This window comes from Pseudophryne corroboree, chromosome 7, assembly GCF_028390025.1.
Source record: "Pseudophryne corroboree isolate aPseCor3 chromosome 7, aPseCor3.hap2, whole genome shotgun sequence".
NCBI lineage: Eukaryota > Metazoa > Chordata > Amphibia > Anura > Myobatrachidae > Pseudophryne > Pseudophryne corroboree.
Genome location: NC_086450.1, coordinates 65,220,835 through 65,236,835, shown reverse-complemented (window position 1 = coordinate 65,236,835; position 16,001 = coordinate 65,220,835). Strand labels below are relative to the sequence as shown.

The 16,001-nt window shown below is 48.2% G+C and overlaps 1 protein-coding gene across 3 annotated transcripts in view; it reads left to right on the top strand.

Annotated features, from left to right (window-relative positions):
• LOC134944574 (UDP-glucuronosyltransferase 1-2-like) overlaps positions 1-16,001 on the top strand; it is a 181,963-nt gene that overhangs the window by 96,543 nt on the left and 69,419 nt on the right. The window lies entirely within an intron of this gene.

The window sequence follows — 16,001 nt, the reverse complement described above, 5'->3', positions numbered from 1 at the left end:
GCCCTGTCTCCTGCGGAGCCGCTATTCCCCATGGTCCTTTCAGGAACCCCAGCATCCACTACGGACTCCGAGAAATAGAATTATCGGTAAGTAAATTCTTATTTTTTGTCACTCTGGGTGTCCGTGAGATGCGAGCTGCCCACACGGACTGCAATGCTGGCTTTTACACAGTGACAGGAGCCAAGTGTTGCACATAATGTTACAGTGCAGCCCCTGGCTCCTGTCACTGAGGAGGAGTTGGCATTTTGGTGTCACCCTTCGGCGGGTGACACCCGTGTTCGGGTCGCAACCCCTCGCACCCCCCTTGTGACGCCACTGCTGTGCAGTATACAGGGCCGGTGCAAGGTTTCTAGACACCCTAGGCAAAACTACATAATACCACCCCATCTCCCCCAAATACCCTCCGCCAGCCACTCACATACATAACTGACTTCTTTAAATATTATTAAATTAACTTTTAGATTTATGAACATCAAGCTAAAAATAATAACACTATAAAAATAATAGCAATTTCATTAATACTGTCTGCTGGACCACCATGTAATTCTAAGAGCATTTACGTGTCAGCCAGACAATACAGATAACATTTTAGTGACAGTAAGACAATACGAAGAGCGTTTAAGTGAACATGAGACAATACGGAAAGCATTATTGTGACCGCCATACAATATTGACAGCATTTTAGCGAATGCCCCACAATACTAAGAGTATTTTTGAACACCAGACAAATCCGGAGAGAATTTTTGTGACCAACAGCCAATATGGAGAGCATTTTAGTGACTGTCAGACAATATAGAGAGCATTTAAGTGAACGCCAGACAATAAGAGCATTACTCTGACAGCCATACAATATTGACAGCATTTTAGTGACTGCCTCACAATATTAAGAGCATTATTTTGACCACCAGGCAACATGGAGAGCATTTTTGTGACCCTTAAACATATCCTCTCATCATTAAATAACCTTCCTAAAAAATCATTAATTTCTTCAGCAACAACCCCATTCAACATAATTAGCCAATAATCATTAATTCCCTCATACCCACCATACCCTTACATTATTACATTTATAGTCATTAAGCAGCTCAATCTGCTCAATGTAATCTAAAGAATCAATTCATAACCTCAATAAAAATATTAAGATAACTATACAGGACTAACCCCTTACCCTATAATAAAATCCACATAGCTTACCCGTTAGATTTATTAACAGCCTCACCATCTCTCCCCTGCATCTCTCAACCACACCATCATCTCCCCCTTCATCTCTCACCACCCCCCTCACTTTGTGTCCCTCAGCCTCACCCTTCACTCTGTGCCTCTCATCCTCCCACCCTTCACTCTGTGCCTCTCAGATTCCCACTTTCACTATGTGCCTCTCAGCCTCCTACACTTCACTCTGTGCCCCTCAGCCTCCCCCCTTTACTCTGTGCCTCGCCGCTTCCCACCCTTCACTCTGTGCCCCTCTTCACACTGTTCCTTTCAGCCTCCCACACTTCACTCTGTGCCTCAGCCTCCCACCCTTCACTCTGTACCTCTCAGCCTCACCCCTTCACTCTGTGTTTTTCAGCCTCCCCTTCACTCTGTGCATCTCAGCCTCCCACTCTTCACTCTGTGCCTCTCAGCCTCCCACCCTCCACTCTGTGCCTCTCAGCCTCCCACCCTCCACTCTGTGCCTCTCAGCCTCCCACCCTCCACTCTGTGCCTCTCAGCCTCCCCCTTCACTGTGTGCCTCTCAGCCCCCCTTTACTCTGTGCCTCTCAGCCTCCCACCCTTCACTCTGTGCCTCTCAGCCTCACCCCTTCACTCTGTGCCTCTCAGTCTCACCCCTTCACTCTGTGCCTCTCAGCCCACCTTTACTCTGTGCCTCTCACCTTTCACTCAGTGCCTCTCAGCCTACCACCTTTCACTAAGTGCCTCTCAGCCTCACCCCTTCAGTCTGTGCCTCTCAGCCTCCCATTGAATCTGTGCCTCTCAGCCTCCCATTGAATCTGTGCCTCTCAGACTCCCCACTTCACCCTGTTGCTATTAGCCTGCTCCCCCCAACTCTATGTCTATCAGCCTGCACTGCACCCCCCCACCTCATTCTGTGTCTATTAGCCTGCACTGCATGCCCCCACCCTCATTCTGTGTGCCTCAGATCTCCCCCATCCCCATTAATTGGCAGCCTCCCTTGACTATAGTCTGTGTGAGTCGGTGGATGATAAGGCCAGCCATGTGCTGCAAGATAAACAGAAGAACAGAGAAGGCAGCTGGAGTCGCACAGACCAAGGAGCGAGATGTAATATCAGCATTGCGCTCCCGACAGCCTCCTCCGCTCCTCCTATGCCTCTTCCATGTTCGGGGGTGGGGTGGGGTGGTGGAGCTGCCTTCTTGCCTCCCGCGATACGGCGCCACTGTACTCTGGGTGTGATCACTGGGGTTGCGAGGGTCCACTATGGGAGATGCGATCGCGGAAGGATAAATACACAGTGCGGGGGTGTGTGGGGTGCTTACTGTCATGCGGAGTGGGAATATGCCGGCTGCTATCGGGGGATGGGGGTGTTAGGAGTACGGAGTTAGAAGCAGGCAGTGCAGAGCATGAGCCGGCTTATCACCAGCACACGGCTTACTTAAATAGAGCAGACTGCCTCCCAGGTAAAGTGTCTCCGGTCCCTGCTCCTCGTCTGACTCTCGCCTGAAGGAAGAGGAGGAGCTCAGCTAAGTAAAATATAAAATAGAGGAAGCCATTCATCGGAAGTGTGCGGCGCCCTCCAGTGGCCGGCGCCCATAGGCAGCTGCCTAAAGTTGCCTAATGGTGGCGCCGGCCCTGGCAGTATAGTAACTATATATAGGGACACGCTGCACTATACTCTGCTGTAAATTGTACTATTTGGTGCGCTGTTTTCATGCACATCTATCAGCCTTGTGATTCTACACAGTGATCTGCAAACTGCTAGTTAAAAATACAAAAAATATGTATATAGCTATTGTTTATTTGTTTGTACTGTTTGCACTGCAGTGCTTTATCCCATTGTGCTGTGTTTATGCGCATCTATCAGCCTTGTTATTCCACGCAGTGATCTGCAAGTTAAACATACTATATATATATATATATATATATATATATATATATATCGTAAAGTTCTATTGTTTGTACTGTTTGGTTCGTTGTACGCTAGTGCGCTTTCTTCATGTGTATCTAACCCTGTGATTCATGCAGTTAAATCGGATAACAGTTTAGAGAACACCAACTTGCTGCCACCAGTCATGATGATGACGATAGTCCAGCATCTACTAAAGTCAGTGCTCAAGGGCATAGCGGATCTAAGTCACGGCATCTAAAACCAAAAACCCAATATACAGTGGTAAGGAAAAAACACCTCTTATAAAGGGAAGCCTTCATGCTGAAAAACATAAAATTGCCAACATGCCATTCACCACATGCAGTAACAAGGAAAGGCTTAGGCCTTGGCCTTTATTTCTGAGTGGTGGTTCTGCAACTGTCAGTGATGCATCGTCTTCTGCCTCTCATGACGATGCAAGAACTTTTCACTCAGAGTATAGAAGAGGTGTCAAAAAAAAGAAAAGAAAAGAAAACCACTAAGGCAGTAGAACAAACTGTGTGACACGCCTGTGGTCAGAGACTGACCGGGGGAAGCCTCAGGCATAGGAGCAGACGTGTAGCCTGGATGGCTGGATAGGGTTCCTAGACATGTAAGATACCCTTGGAGCATGCACCTGAAGGCGTGACCAGAATAAGAGAGGATTGTGTAAAAGGTAAGTCTTATATTAAGCACACAGGTAAAGCAATCACAGCGGCAGGTGGTAGTAGACTCAAATATTAGCAATCGGTTAAACCCCAATGGAAGCACACAGAGTAGGTATCACAAAGTCAGTAATTGTCCTCAATGCACAGAAGTCAGATAAATGCTGTTGGTAATATTCAACACCAATATGGTGGCAATCATGGAAGATGCGTTGCTGGTAATGGGAGTCCATAGATGCAGACAGCTAACAACTGATACCGAGGTAATGCACCGATACTGACCAGAGAGAGATGATAGTACTGATGGTGCAGGGTTGATAGTGAATTACCAATGATGCTGAACCGATGGTGATGAGGAATCAGTGATAGAGCACCGATAGTGGAATGAATCGTTGATTGCACACCGATGGTAACATGAGTCGATGATGACACACCGATGGTAACAGGAATCGATGATGACACACCAATGGTAACAGGAATCGATGATGGATAACTGAAATTAACCAGAATCAATGATAGGTCACCGATGATATTGGGAACGATGCTGAAACATCGATGGAGTCAGACGGCATCACTGGATAAAAATTGGTGCAGGTCTATAAGTGGATGGAATCACAGGAGCTGGTAACCTGGAACTGCAGAGCAGAGAGAACAACCACAGACAGCAGAGACAATAAACACTAGGTTAGACAACCATAGCACTGACAACCAGGAAGTACTTTCTCAGGAATCTTACAACCACTGGGAAGTGGTGATTGGCTGAGCAATCAGTTAGGAAGCAGACTGTAGAGGATTGGCTGTAGAGACTCATGTGATCTGACCAAACATGGCTGCACCCATGTTTGGATATTGGAGGGAAAGTCTGTTTGGAAACAGCATGCTTGTGGCCTACAGTAATGGCGGTGGCAGCGGAGGCCGCGGGGAGCTGAGAGTGACATCCACCCGGACAAGAGGGACATGCTGCACGGCGGCAGCATCAGCAGTACTGGTTGACCTCAGGAGTGACTGTCGGATGCTGTGCTGCGCACTGCACACATACAATGCAGACGATAGCCGGACCTGGAATGCAGGAACAGTCTGGAGAGACACCTGAAAGGCAAGTACGTTTGGCCTGTCACCTGGATCGTAACATTGTGCATTCAGAACTGTCAAACATTCCGGACGAGCGATTAGGCATGTCCACGTTAGCTATTTGTGGGTATGACATTTCTCACACTGTCCTCATAGAGAAGCCTCTTTCACCTCCTTTAACCATATCTGCACCATTTGCACATGTGGGGAACAGTACAAGTAAAGATGGTGATGAGGGCATAATAGAAATTGAGGATTCATGTATGGAAGTGGAACAGGATGAATGGGATATGTGTGTACTACTACTATCTGACACTCAAGATGAGGATGTTGATAATGTTGTTTGTGTAAGTCAGCCACCAGTGGCTGCAGTTCTTGCCCGTGATAAAAAAAAGCCATTGTGATGCCTGGTCATAAGACCAAAAAAGCCACCTCTTGGGTGTGGGATTATTTTTAACTAAATCCTGACAATGTTTGTGAAGGCATCTGCTACATTTGTAAGACCAAAGATTATAGAGGTAGGGTTGTTAGCCATCTAGGCACCTACTCCATGTTACATAATTTGCGGCAAGTTCATGAAATTTATTTTACAAGAATATCATGTAATTAACACCCTCATCATCAACCTCCTCATTAGTGATCTGAGGTAGTCCATCCAAAAAATTGTATTATGGAGGCCCAAACAAAGCAAGCACTTCAGCCACAAATGTGTCAGTCCTTGTCGCTGAAGTGCTTGGTTTCTTAAATTGTGCATGTCCTTTAATATGTAACATAAGGGTGGATGGGGACACTAAGCACAATTCCATCTTGCACCACTTTTCTTTTCTGTCACTGCTGTGTGACAAGGGGCCTAATTCAGACCTGATTGCTGTTGTGTGAATTCGCAAGGCGGATGATTATCGATCAACTGCGCATGCGTATGGATCGTAATGCGCATGCGCAAGGCCAATCTGCTAAATAAATCAGCTTCTTTTTTGATTGCTAGGCGTACACAGGTTGATTGACAGGAAGCGGACATTTGTGGGTCCTCTGCAGCCGCTGGGCTGCCAAATGGCTAAACAACTGAATTGCTGCCACTGGGTGCCCTTTAGTGGTGGCTGCAGAAAAAAAACACTTGAATCAGCCCATATATGTCCATATGCTAAGCTGCATGCATCTCGAGAAGCTGTCACATCTGCATCTGTAGCAAATGCACCTAATTTGCTTCTAGCCCTCATCACCAGAGTGTAGATTCATAGAGGTGTTTTTTCGCTGATGTCCAGGTCAGCATAGTCTGCATTAAATGGCTAAACGCTACAAGCTGGTTCTTATCTGAGAGTTATTGTCATGACTCATCAACCACAATAATATCACTTCAGTGTTATTGTGCATGACCCATTAGCCACAATAACATCACATGACTGAGTCACCAGACTTAAAGGTCAGGCTGATGACACTTTAGGTGCATGTTGTTTACTTGTCTCTATAAAAGGTCTGGATATGCCCAAGACTGTTACTGTGCTATTGTAGCATCACAGAGCTGTACAGCTGTACAGTACATAGCCCAGGAGAGATTGATATCTTATCATATTGACTGCTGTTTATTTTCTGTCACCTATATCCTGTTATTTTCAGTAAAACCTATTTTGGCTTATAGTCAACTTGTGGACTAACCTCTTTGCTTACATCCATGGCTGGTTCTAGACCTTGTGGTGCCCATGGTGAATTTTTCTTTTGGTGCCCCCTTCCCCATTCAAAACAGGGACAGTGCACGCTGAAAGCATGCATAAAAAAATTAGGAGCGTGGCGTCATGGGGGAAGGGGCATGGCCCCTGTCATGAGCCACCGCTGTGGCTCATTCCTGTTTGCGTTCTGTTTATGTTTTTATGTTGTATTTCTCTATCGTCCTAGTGGATGCTGGGGTTCCTGAAAGGACCATGGGGAATAGCGGCTCCGCAGGAGACAGGGCACAAAAAGTAAAGCTTTTTCCGATCAGGTGGTGTGCACTGGCTCCTCCCCCTATGACCCTCCTCCAGACTCCAGTTAGATTTTTGTGCCCGGCCGAGAAGGGTGCAATCTAGGTGGCTCTCCTAAAGAGCTGCTTAGAGAAAGTTTAGCTAGGTTTTTTATTTTACAGTGATTCCTGCTGGCAACAGGATCACTGCAGCGAGGGACTGAGGGGAGAAGGAGTCAACTCACCTGCGTGCAGGATGGATTGGTTTCTTGGCTACTGGACATCAAGCTCCAGAGGGACGATCACAGGTACAGCCTGGATGGTCACCGGAGCCACGCCGCCGGCCCCCTTGCAGATGCTGAAATCAGAAGAGGTCCAGAATCGGCGGCTGAAGACTCCTGCAGTCTTCTAAAGGTAGCGCACAGCACTGCAGCTGTGCGCCATTTTCCTCTCAGCACACTTCACACGGCAGTCACTGAGGGTGCAGGGCGCTGGGAGGGGGGCGCCCTGGGAGGCAAATGAGTACCTATAAAGGCTAAAAATACCTCACATATAGCCCTAGAGGCTATATGGAGATATTTAACCCCTGCCTAATTTTTCTAAATAGCGGGAGACGAGCCCGCCGGAAAAGGGGCGGGGCCTATCTCCTCAGCACACGGCGCCATTTCCTCTCACAGCTCCGCTGGTCAGGACGGCTCCCAAGTCTCTCCCCTGCACTGCACTACAGAAACAGGGTAAAACAGAGAGGGGGGGGCACATTTATGGCGATATTTTGATATAACAAAGCAGCTATAAGGGAGCACTTATTATAAGGCTATCCCTGATATATATATAGCGCTTTTGGTGTGTGCTGGCAAACTCTCCCTCTGTCTCCCCAAAGGGCTAGTGGGTCCTGTCTTCGTTAGGAGCATTCCCTGTGTGTCTGCTGTGTGTCGGTACGTGTGTGTCGACATGTATGAGGACGATATTGGTGTGGAGGCGGAGCAATTGCCAAATATGAGGATGTCACCCCCTAGGGAGTCGACACCAGAATGGATGCCTTTATTTATGGAACTACGGGATAGTGTCAACACGCTAAAGCAGTCGTTTGACGACATGAGACGGCCGGACAATCAATTAGTGCCTGTCCAGGCGACTCAAACACCGTCAGGGGCTGTGAAACGCCCTTTGCCTCAGTCGGTCGACACAGACCCAGACACAGGCGATGACTCCAGTGGTGACGGTGACGAATCAACCGTATTTTCCAGTAGGGCCACACGTTATATGATTTTGGCAATGAAGGAGGCGTTACATTTAGCTGATACTACAGGTACCACTAAACAGGGTATTATGTGGGGTATGAAAAAACTACCTATAGTTTTTCCTGAATCAGAAGAACTAAATGACGTGTGTAATGAAGCGTGGGTTGCCCCTGATAAAAAGCTGATAATTTCAAAGAAATTATTGGCATTATACCCTTTCCCGCCAGAGGTTAGGGAGCGCTGGGAAACACCTCCTAGGGTGGACAAGGCGCTAACACGCTTATCTAAACAAGTGGCGTTACCCTCTCCTGAGACGGCCGCACTTAAAGATCCATCAGATAGGAGGATGGAAAATATCCAAAAAAGTATATACACACATGCAGGTGTTATACTACGACCAGCTGTAGCGACTGCCTGGATGGGCAGTGCGGGGGTAGTTTGGTCAGAATCCCTGATTGAAAATATTGATACCCTGGACAGGGACAATATTTTACTGTCGTTAGAACAAATAAAGGATGCATTTCTTTATATGCGTGATGCACAGAGGGATATATGCACACTGGCATCACGGGTAAGTGCTATGTCCATTTCGGCCAGAAGAGCTTTATGGACGCGACAGTGGACAGGCGATGCGGATTCAAAACGGCATATGGAAGTTTTGCCGTATAAAGGGGAGGAGTTATTTGGAGTCGGTCTATCAGATTTGGTGGCCACGGCTACAGCCGGGAAATCCACCTTTCTACCTCAAGTCACTCCCCAACAGAAAAAGGCACCGACTTTTCAACCGCAGCCCTTTCGTTCCTTTAAAAATAAGAGAGCAAAGGGCTATTCATATCTGCCACGAGGCAAAGGTCGAGGGAAGAGACAGCAACACGCAGCTCCTTCCCAGGATCAGAAGCCCTCCCCGGCTTCTACAAAAGCCTCAGCATGACGCTGGGGCTTCTCAAGCGGACTCGGGGACCGTGGGGGGTCGTCTCAAAAATTACAGCGCGCAGTGGGCTCACTCGCAAGTAGATCCCTGGATCCTGCAGATAATATCTCAGGGATACAGGTTGGAATTAGAGACAGATCCACCTCGCCGTTTCCTGAAGTCTGCTTTACCAACGTCCCCCTCCGAAAGGGAGACGGTGTTGGAAGCCATTCACAAGCTGTACTCTCAGCAGGTGATAGTCAAGGTACCTCTTCTGCAACAAGGGAAGGGGTATTATTCCACTCTTTTTGTGGTACCGAAGCCGGATGGCTCGGTAAGGCCTATTCTAAATCTGAAGTCCTTGAACCTGTACATAAAGAAGTTCAAGTTCAAAATGGAGTCACTCAGAGCAGTGATAGCGAACCTGGAAGAGGGGGACTTTATGGTATCCTTGGACATCAAGGATGCGTATCTCCACGTTCCAATTTACCCCTCACACCAGGGGTACCTCAGGTTCGTTGTACAAAACTGTCACTATCAGTTTCAGACGCTGCCGTTCGGATTGTCCACGGCACCTCGGATCTTTACAAAGGTAATGGCCGAGATGATGATTCTTCTTCGAAGAAAAGGCGTATTATTTATCCCATACTTGGACGATCTCCTAATAAGGGCGAGGTCCAGAGAACAGCTAGAGATGGGATTAGCACTGTCTCAGGAAGTGCTAAAACAGCACGGGTGGATTCTGAATATTCCAAAATCCCAGTTAATGCCGACAACTCGTCTGCTGTTCCTAGGGATGATTCTGGACACGGTTCAGAAAAAGGTTTTTCTCCCGGAGGAAAAAGCCAAGGAGTTATCTGACCTGGTCAGGAACCTCCTAAAACCAGGAAAGGTGTCTGTACATCAATGCACAAGAGTCCTGGGAAAAATGGTGGCTTCTTACGAAGCAATTCCATTCGGCAGATTCCACGCAAGAATTTTCCAAAGGGATCTGTTGAACAAATGGTCAGGGTCGCATCTTCAGATGCACCTGCGGATAACCCTGTCTCCAAGGACAAGGGTGTCTCTTCTGTGGTGGTTGCAGAGTGCTCATCTATTGGAGGGCCGCAGATTCGGCATACAGGATTGGATCCTGGTGACCACGGACGCCAGCCTGAGAGGCTGGGGAGCAGTCACACAAGGAAGAAACTTCCAGGGAGTATGGACGAGCCTGGAAACGTCTCTTCACATAAACATTCTGGAACTAAGAGCAATATACAATGCTCTAAGCCAGGCAGAACCTCTGCTTCAGGGAAAACCGGTGTTGATCCAGTCGGACAACATCACGGCAGTCGCCCATGTGAACAGACAGGGCGGCACAAGAAGCAGGAGTGCAATGGCAGAAGCTGCAAGGATTCTTCGCTGGGCAGAGAATCATGTGATAGCACTGTCAGCAGTGTTCATCCCGGGAGTGGACAACTGGGAAGCAGACTTCCTCAGCAGACACGATCTTCACCCGGGAGAGTGGGGACTTCATCCAGAAGTCTTCCACATGCTGGTAACCCGTTGGGAAAGACCAATGGTGGACATGATGGCGTCTCGCCTCAACAAAAAACTGGACAGGTATTGCGCCAGGTCAAGAGATCCGCAGGCAATAGCTGTGGACGCGCTGGTAACGCCTTGGGTGTACCAGTCGGTGTATGTGTTTCCTCCTCTGCCTCTCATACCAAAAGTATTGAGAATTATACGGCAAAGAGGCGTAAGAACGATACTAGTGGTTCCGGATTGGCCAAGAAGGACTTGGTACCCGGAACTTCAAGAGATGATCACGGAAGATCCGTGGCCTCTACCTCTAAGGAGGGACTTGCTTCAGCGGGGTCCCTGTCTGTTTCAAGACTTACCGCGGCTGCGTTTGACGGCATGGCGGTTGAACGCCGGATCCTAAAGGAAAAAGGCATGCCGGAAGAAGTCATTCCTACTTTGATTAAAGCAAGGAAGGAAGTAACCGTGCAACATTATCACCGAATTTGGCGAAAATATGTTGCGTGGTGCGAAGATCGGAGTGCTCCGACGGAGGAATTTCAACTGGGTCGATTCCTACATTTCCTGCAATCAGGATTGTCAATGGGTCTCAAATTGGGATCTATTAAGGTTCAAATTTCGGCCCTGTCGATTTTCTTTCAAAAAGAATTGGCTTCAGTCCCTGAAGTCCAGACCTTTGTTAAGGGAGTGCTGCATATACAGCCTCCTGTGGTGCCTCCAGTGGCACCGTGGGATCTCAATGTGGTTTTGGATTTCCTAAAATCTCATTGGTTTGAACCACTAAAAAAGGTGGATTTGAAATATCTCACATGGAAAGTGACCATGCTTCTAGCCCTGGCTTCTGCCAGGAGAGTGTCAGAATTGGCAGCTTTATCTTACAAAAGCCCATATCTGATTTTCCATTCGGACAGGGCAGAACTGCGGACTCGTCCGCATTTTCTCCCTAAGGTGGTGTCAGCATTTCATCTGAACCAGCCTATTGTAGTGCCTGCGGCTACAAGTGACTTGGAGGACTCCAAGTTACTGGACGTTGTCAGAGCATTAAAAATATATATTGCAAGGACAGCTGGAGTCAGAAAATCTGACTCGTTGTTTATATTGTATGCACCCAACAAGATGGGTGCTCCGGCGTCTAAGCAGACGATTGCTCGTTGGATCTGTAGCACAATCCAACTTGCACATTCTGTGGCAGGCCTGCCACAGCCTAAATCTGTAAAGGCCCACTCCACAAGGAAGGTGGGCTCATCTTGGGCGGCTGCCCGAGGGGTCTCGGCATTACAACTTTGCCGAGCAGCTACGTGGTCAGGGGAGAACACGTTTGTAAAATTTTACAAATTTGATACTCTGGCTAAGGAGGACCTGGAGTTCTCTCATTCGGTGCTGCAGAGTCATCCGCACTCTCCCGCCCGTTTGGGAGCTTTGGTATAATCCCCATGGTCCTTTCAGGAACCCCAGCATCCACTAGGACGATAGAGAAAATAAGATTTTACTTACCGATAAATCTATTTCTCGGAGTCCGTAGTGGATGCTGGGCGCCCATCCCAAGTGCGGATTATCTGCATAAATTGTACATAGTTATTGTTAACTAATTCGGGTTATTGTTGAAGGAAGCCATCTTTCAGAGGCTCCGCTGTTATCATACTGTTAACTGGGTTTAGATCACAAGTTGTACGGTGTGATTGGTGTGGCTGGTATGAGTCTTACCCGGGATTCAAAATCCTCCCTTATTGTGTACGCTCGTCCGGGCACAGTACCTAACTGGAGTCTGGAGGAGGGTCATAGGGGGAGGAGCCAGTGCACACCACCTGATCGGAAAAAGCTTTACTTTTTGTGCCCTGTCTCCTGCGGAGCCGCTATTCCCCATGGTCCTTTCAGGAACCCCAGCATCCACTACGGACTCCGAGAAATAGATTTATCGGTAAGTAAAATCTTATTTTCTGTTAGCATTTCAGGTTTTCACATGTACTCGTTTAGAGTACTGTGGTCAGTCTGTGTAGCTGCATCCTGTCTCCTGTATGTGTGGCCTGTGCAGTCTCACCTGTCAGATAATTAGGCCTCTATGTGGTGAGTCTGTGTAATTACAGCCTGTCTCCTGTATATGTGGCCTGTGCAGTCTCACCTGTCAGATAATTAGGTCATTACCTTGTGTCTGGCTTCCAGCCATCCTGATTGGGGCTTGCTTCCTTTATTACTCAGCCTGCCCTTCACCTGACGCCGGTGATAGATACATGTTCCTGCTTGTACTTGTGTCCGTGCCCTGTCCTATGGTAGAATCTTGAACCTGTGCAATTGGTACTGTAATACTACTTGTGATATCCTGTCCAGTTGGAATCCTGTGTACCCTGTGCTGACAGACTCCTGAGTTCATTACCTATCACCTGATTTCCTGCTTCAGTTAGACCCTGTCAGCTTGTATGGGATCCTGTCTGCCTGTGTTGGACCCATGATCCGGAGACCTTGTCAGATTGGTACCTGACCAGAACCAGCTGGCCTTGTATTCAGGTTTTTGTGGACTTTCAACACAAACACTGCTTGCCTGTATTTCTGTATTGTGACACCTTTGAGCATTGTTGCTTTCACAGTCTTAGTTTTGGTTTCCTTTTGTTCACTCTTGGTCTCTGTTGGTGCATTGTTATCTCGTAAGACCTGGGTGCATGGAGTCTGGGCGGACCTAATTTGCCCATTCAAACGCGGCTGCTATAGGAGAAGACTAGCTTTGCAGGTGCCAACCGACCACTGGGGGGAATAACAGAGTCAGAGGCTAGAGTAGATACTCAGATTGTAGCAGCCACAGAATAATACCAATTCACATTACACCGCACAGTAGTGTCCGTCAGTCACATTACACCACACAGTAGTACCCCTTATACACCCCAGGTAGACACCCTTATACACATTGTGCCAGGTAGAGCCTCTTATACACATTACTCCAGGTAGAGCCCCTTATAAACATTACTCCAGGGAGAGCTACTTTTATACACATTATGCCAGTTAGAGTCCCTTTTGTATACGTTGGCCAGGTAGAACCCCTTACACATGTTGTGCCAGGTAGAGCCTCTTATACACATTGCGCCAAGTAGTGCCCCTCTATAGAGAGAGAGAGTGTGTGTGTGTATATGTGTGTGTGTGTATGTGTGTGTGCCATCTGCCCCGCTGCCTGTGTTCCCATCACTCACCATCTGTCACCGGGTCCTGTCCACGAAGGGAAAATAGAGTCACCTGGTAGATCTCCTACCTCTTTCCTCTGTTCTACCCAGCTTTACGCAAGTAGCAGGGGTGGGTGGGGGGAGGACAGCCAATGGGGGTGGGGTGCTGGCAGTGGGAAGCGGCTAGTGCAGGCATCGGGTGGGCACATGCAATTCAGATGGTGCTGGCGTGGTGACTGCGGCCACGCCTTTAGGCAGCAGCACCCTGGGTGCCCACCCTGCTAGAGTGCATCTAAAACCACCACTGCTTACATCCGTGGTGCACTTACCAACTTGTAGGAATCTGCCAATATCATTTAGGTGAATACGACCCACTGATCTACGCCTTCATGAGTTTCTGCCTCTTTGGCCAAAAATGTAGATGTGACCAAAATGCACATGATTCCGTATTGCCCATGCTTGGCTGTGCCCCTTTTTGCTAAGCATGAACATTACGAATTCGCAAAGATATGTGGAGGAATGTAATTGTTTCCGAGATCACCGGAGGTGTGGGATGCCATATGATCTCTGATATATTTTTAAAGGGGCAATCACTTACTATGCTAAACCATGCTTTGTAAGTAATTGACCCTTTAAAAAATATCTGAGATCGGCCGGCATCCAGCATCTCCGGCGATCTCGGATGCCATACATCCCACTGAAGGTCCTCAACGGGGCATAACTTCAACTTTTTATCAGCCCCAAAATTTCATTTACTTTTATAGACACCTGGTATATGTACCACAGCTAAATGTTAGAGCAACACAATAAAGTTATGTTTGTTTGAATACCATTTGACACTTTCAACTCTCTCTGTGTATGAGTATGTGCACAGGGCCGGCTCGAGGGTTTTGAGCGCCCCGGGCAGGCGATGGGGGCGTGGCTTCATACAGGGGGCGTTGTCACTTACGCCCCCAGTACAGTAGTAGCGCCGATGAAATGATGTGCGGTGCGCGATGACGTCATCACGCACCGCACAGCAAAGGTCCTCTCCACGAAGGGAAACTAGACGCTTCGTGTCTAGTTCCCTTCGTGGAGAGGACCTTTGCTGTGCGGTGCGCGATGACGTCATCGCGCACCGCACAGTAAACGTCCTCTCCACGAAGGGAAACTAGACGCTACGCGTCTAGTTCCCTTCACGGCGGGGGACAGCGGCAGCAGGCAGCGGGCAGCGGAGGGCGCACGGCACATCAGCAGCGGATCTTGCCATGGTGCGGCGCCATCCGGATGGCGCCAGTGCCCTCCGGAAGGCGGCGCCCCGGGCAAAAGTCCTGCTTGCCAGTGGCAAGATCCGCTACTGTATGTGCACCCGCTCATGTTCCAGTAAGAGGTGCAACTACAGCTCGAGCAGTATACACATATCCTCCAACTGTACCTCTTTGGCCGGTGCAGTAGTTTTTTTATGGTCTGTACCGACCAAAAAGGGCTTTGTACCGGGTTTTGCCATCTCCCAATCCTATTCATTCCTACGGGAGTGTTGTGGGGCCACGCCCCCTTTACAAATTTGTACGGGTTTTCTGCTCAGCAGCTTTGAAGGGTATGTATACAGTGTGTGCCTGTCTTCTCCATTCTACTGTAATCCGTGTCTTTGCACCACAACAGACGTGAGAACATTACATTAGAGCGAAAAAGGTGAACATCGCAGCTGTAGCATCCCAAAAAAAGGTATAAACATATAACAGAAGAATGCTTTAAGAAACATAGTGATCTATGTACTAAGCCTTGGAGAGAAATAAAGTCGACGAAGATAAAGTACCAACCAACCAGTTCCTGTCATTTTTCAAACCCTGCCTGTAACATGGCAGTTAGGAACTGATTGGCTAGTACTTTATCTCTATCTTTTTTATCTCTCTACAAGACTTAGGGGTCTATTTACTAAGCCTTGGATGGAGATAAAGTTGCTGGAGATAAAGTACCAGCCAATCAGCTCCTAACTGCCATGTCACAGGCTGTGTTTCAAAAATGGCAGTTAGGAGCCGATTGGATGGTACTTTATCTCCAGTGACTTTGGGGCCAATTCAGACTTGATCGCTAGGCTGCGTTTTCGTACAGCGAGCGATCAGGTCTAAACTGTGCATGCGTATACACCGCAATGCGCAGATGTGTCACACGGGTACAAAGCGGATCGCCGCTCAGTGATGGCTTTGTGTGTTGGATCCATTCGCACGGGCCTTTGCAAGGAGATTGGCAGGGAGAAGGCGTTTGTGGGTGTCAACTGACCGTTTTCTGGGAGTGTTTGTAAAAACGCAGGCGTGTCCAAGCGTTTTCAGGGAGGGATCCTGAAATCAGTTCCGGTCCCAGACAGCCTGAAGTGTTCGCATCGGCTAAGTAAGTCCTGGGCTACCCAGAGACTGCACAAATTCTGTTTGTACCGCTCGGCTGCACATGCGAT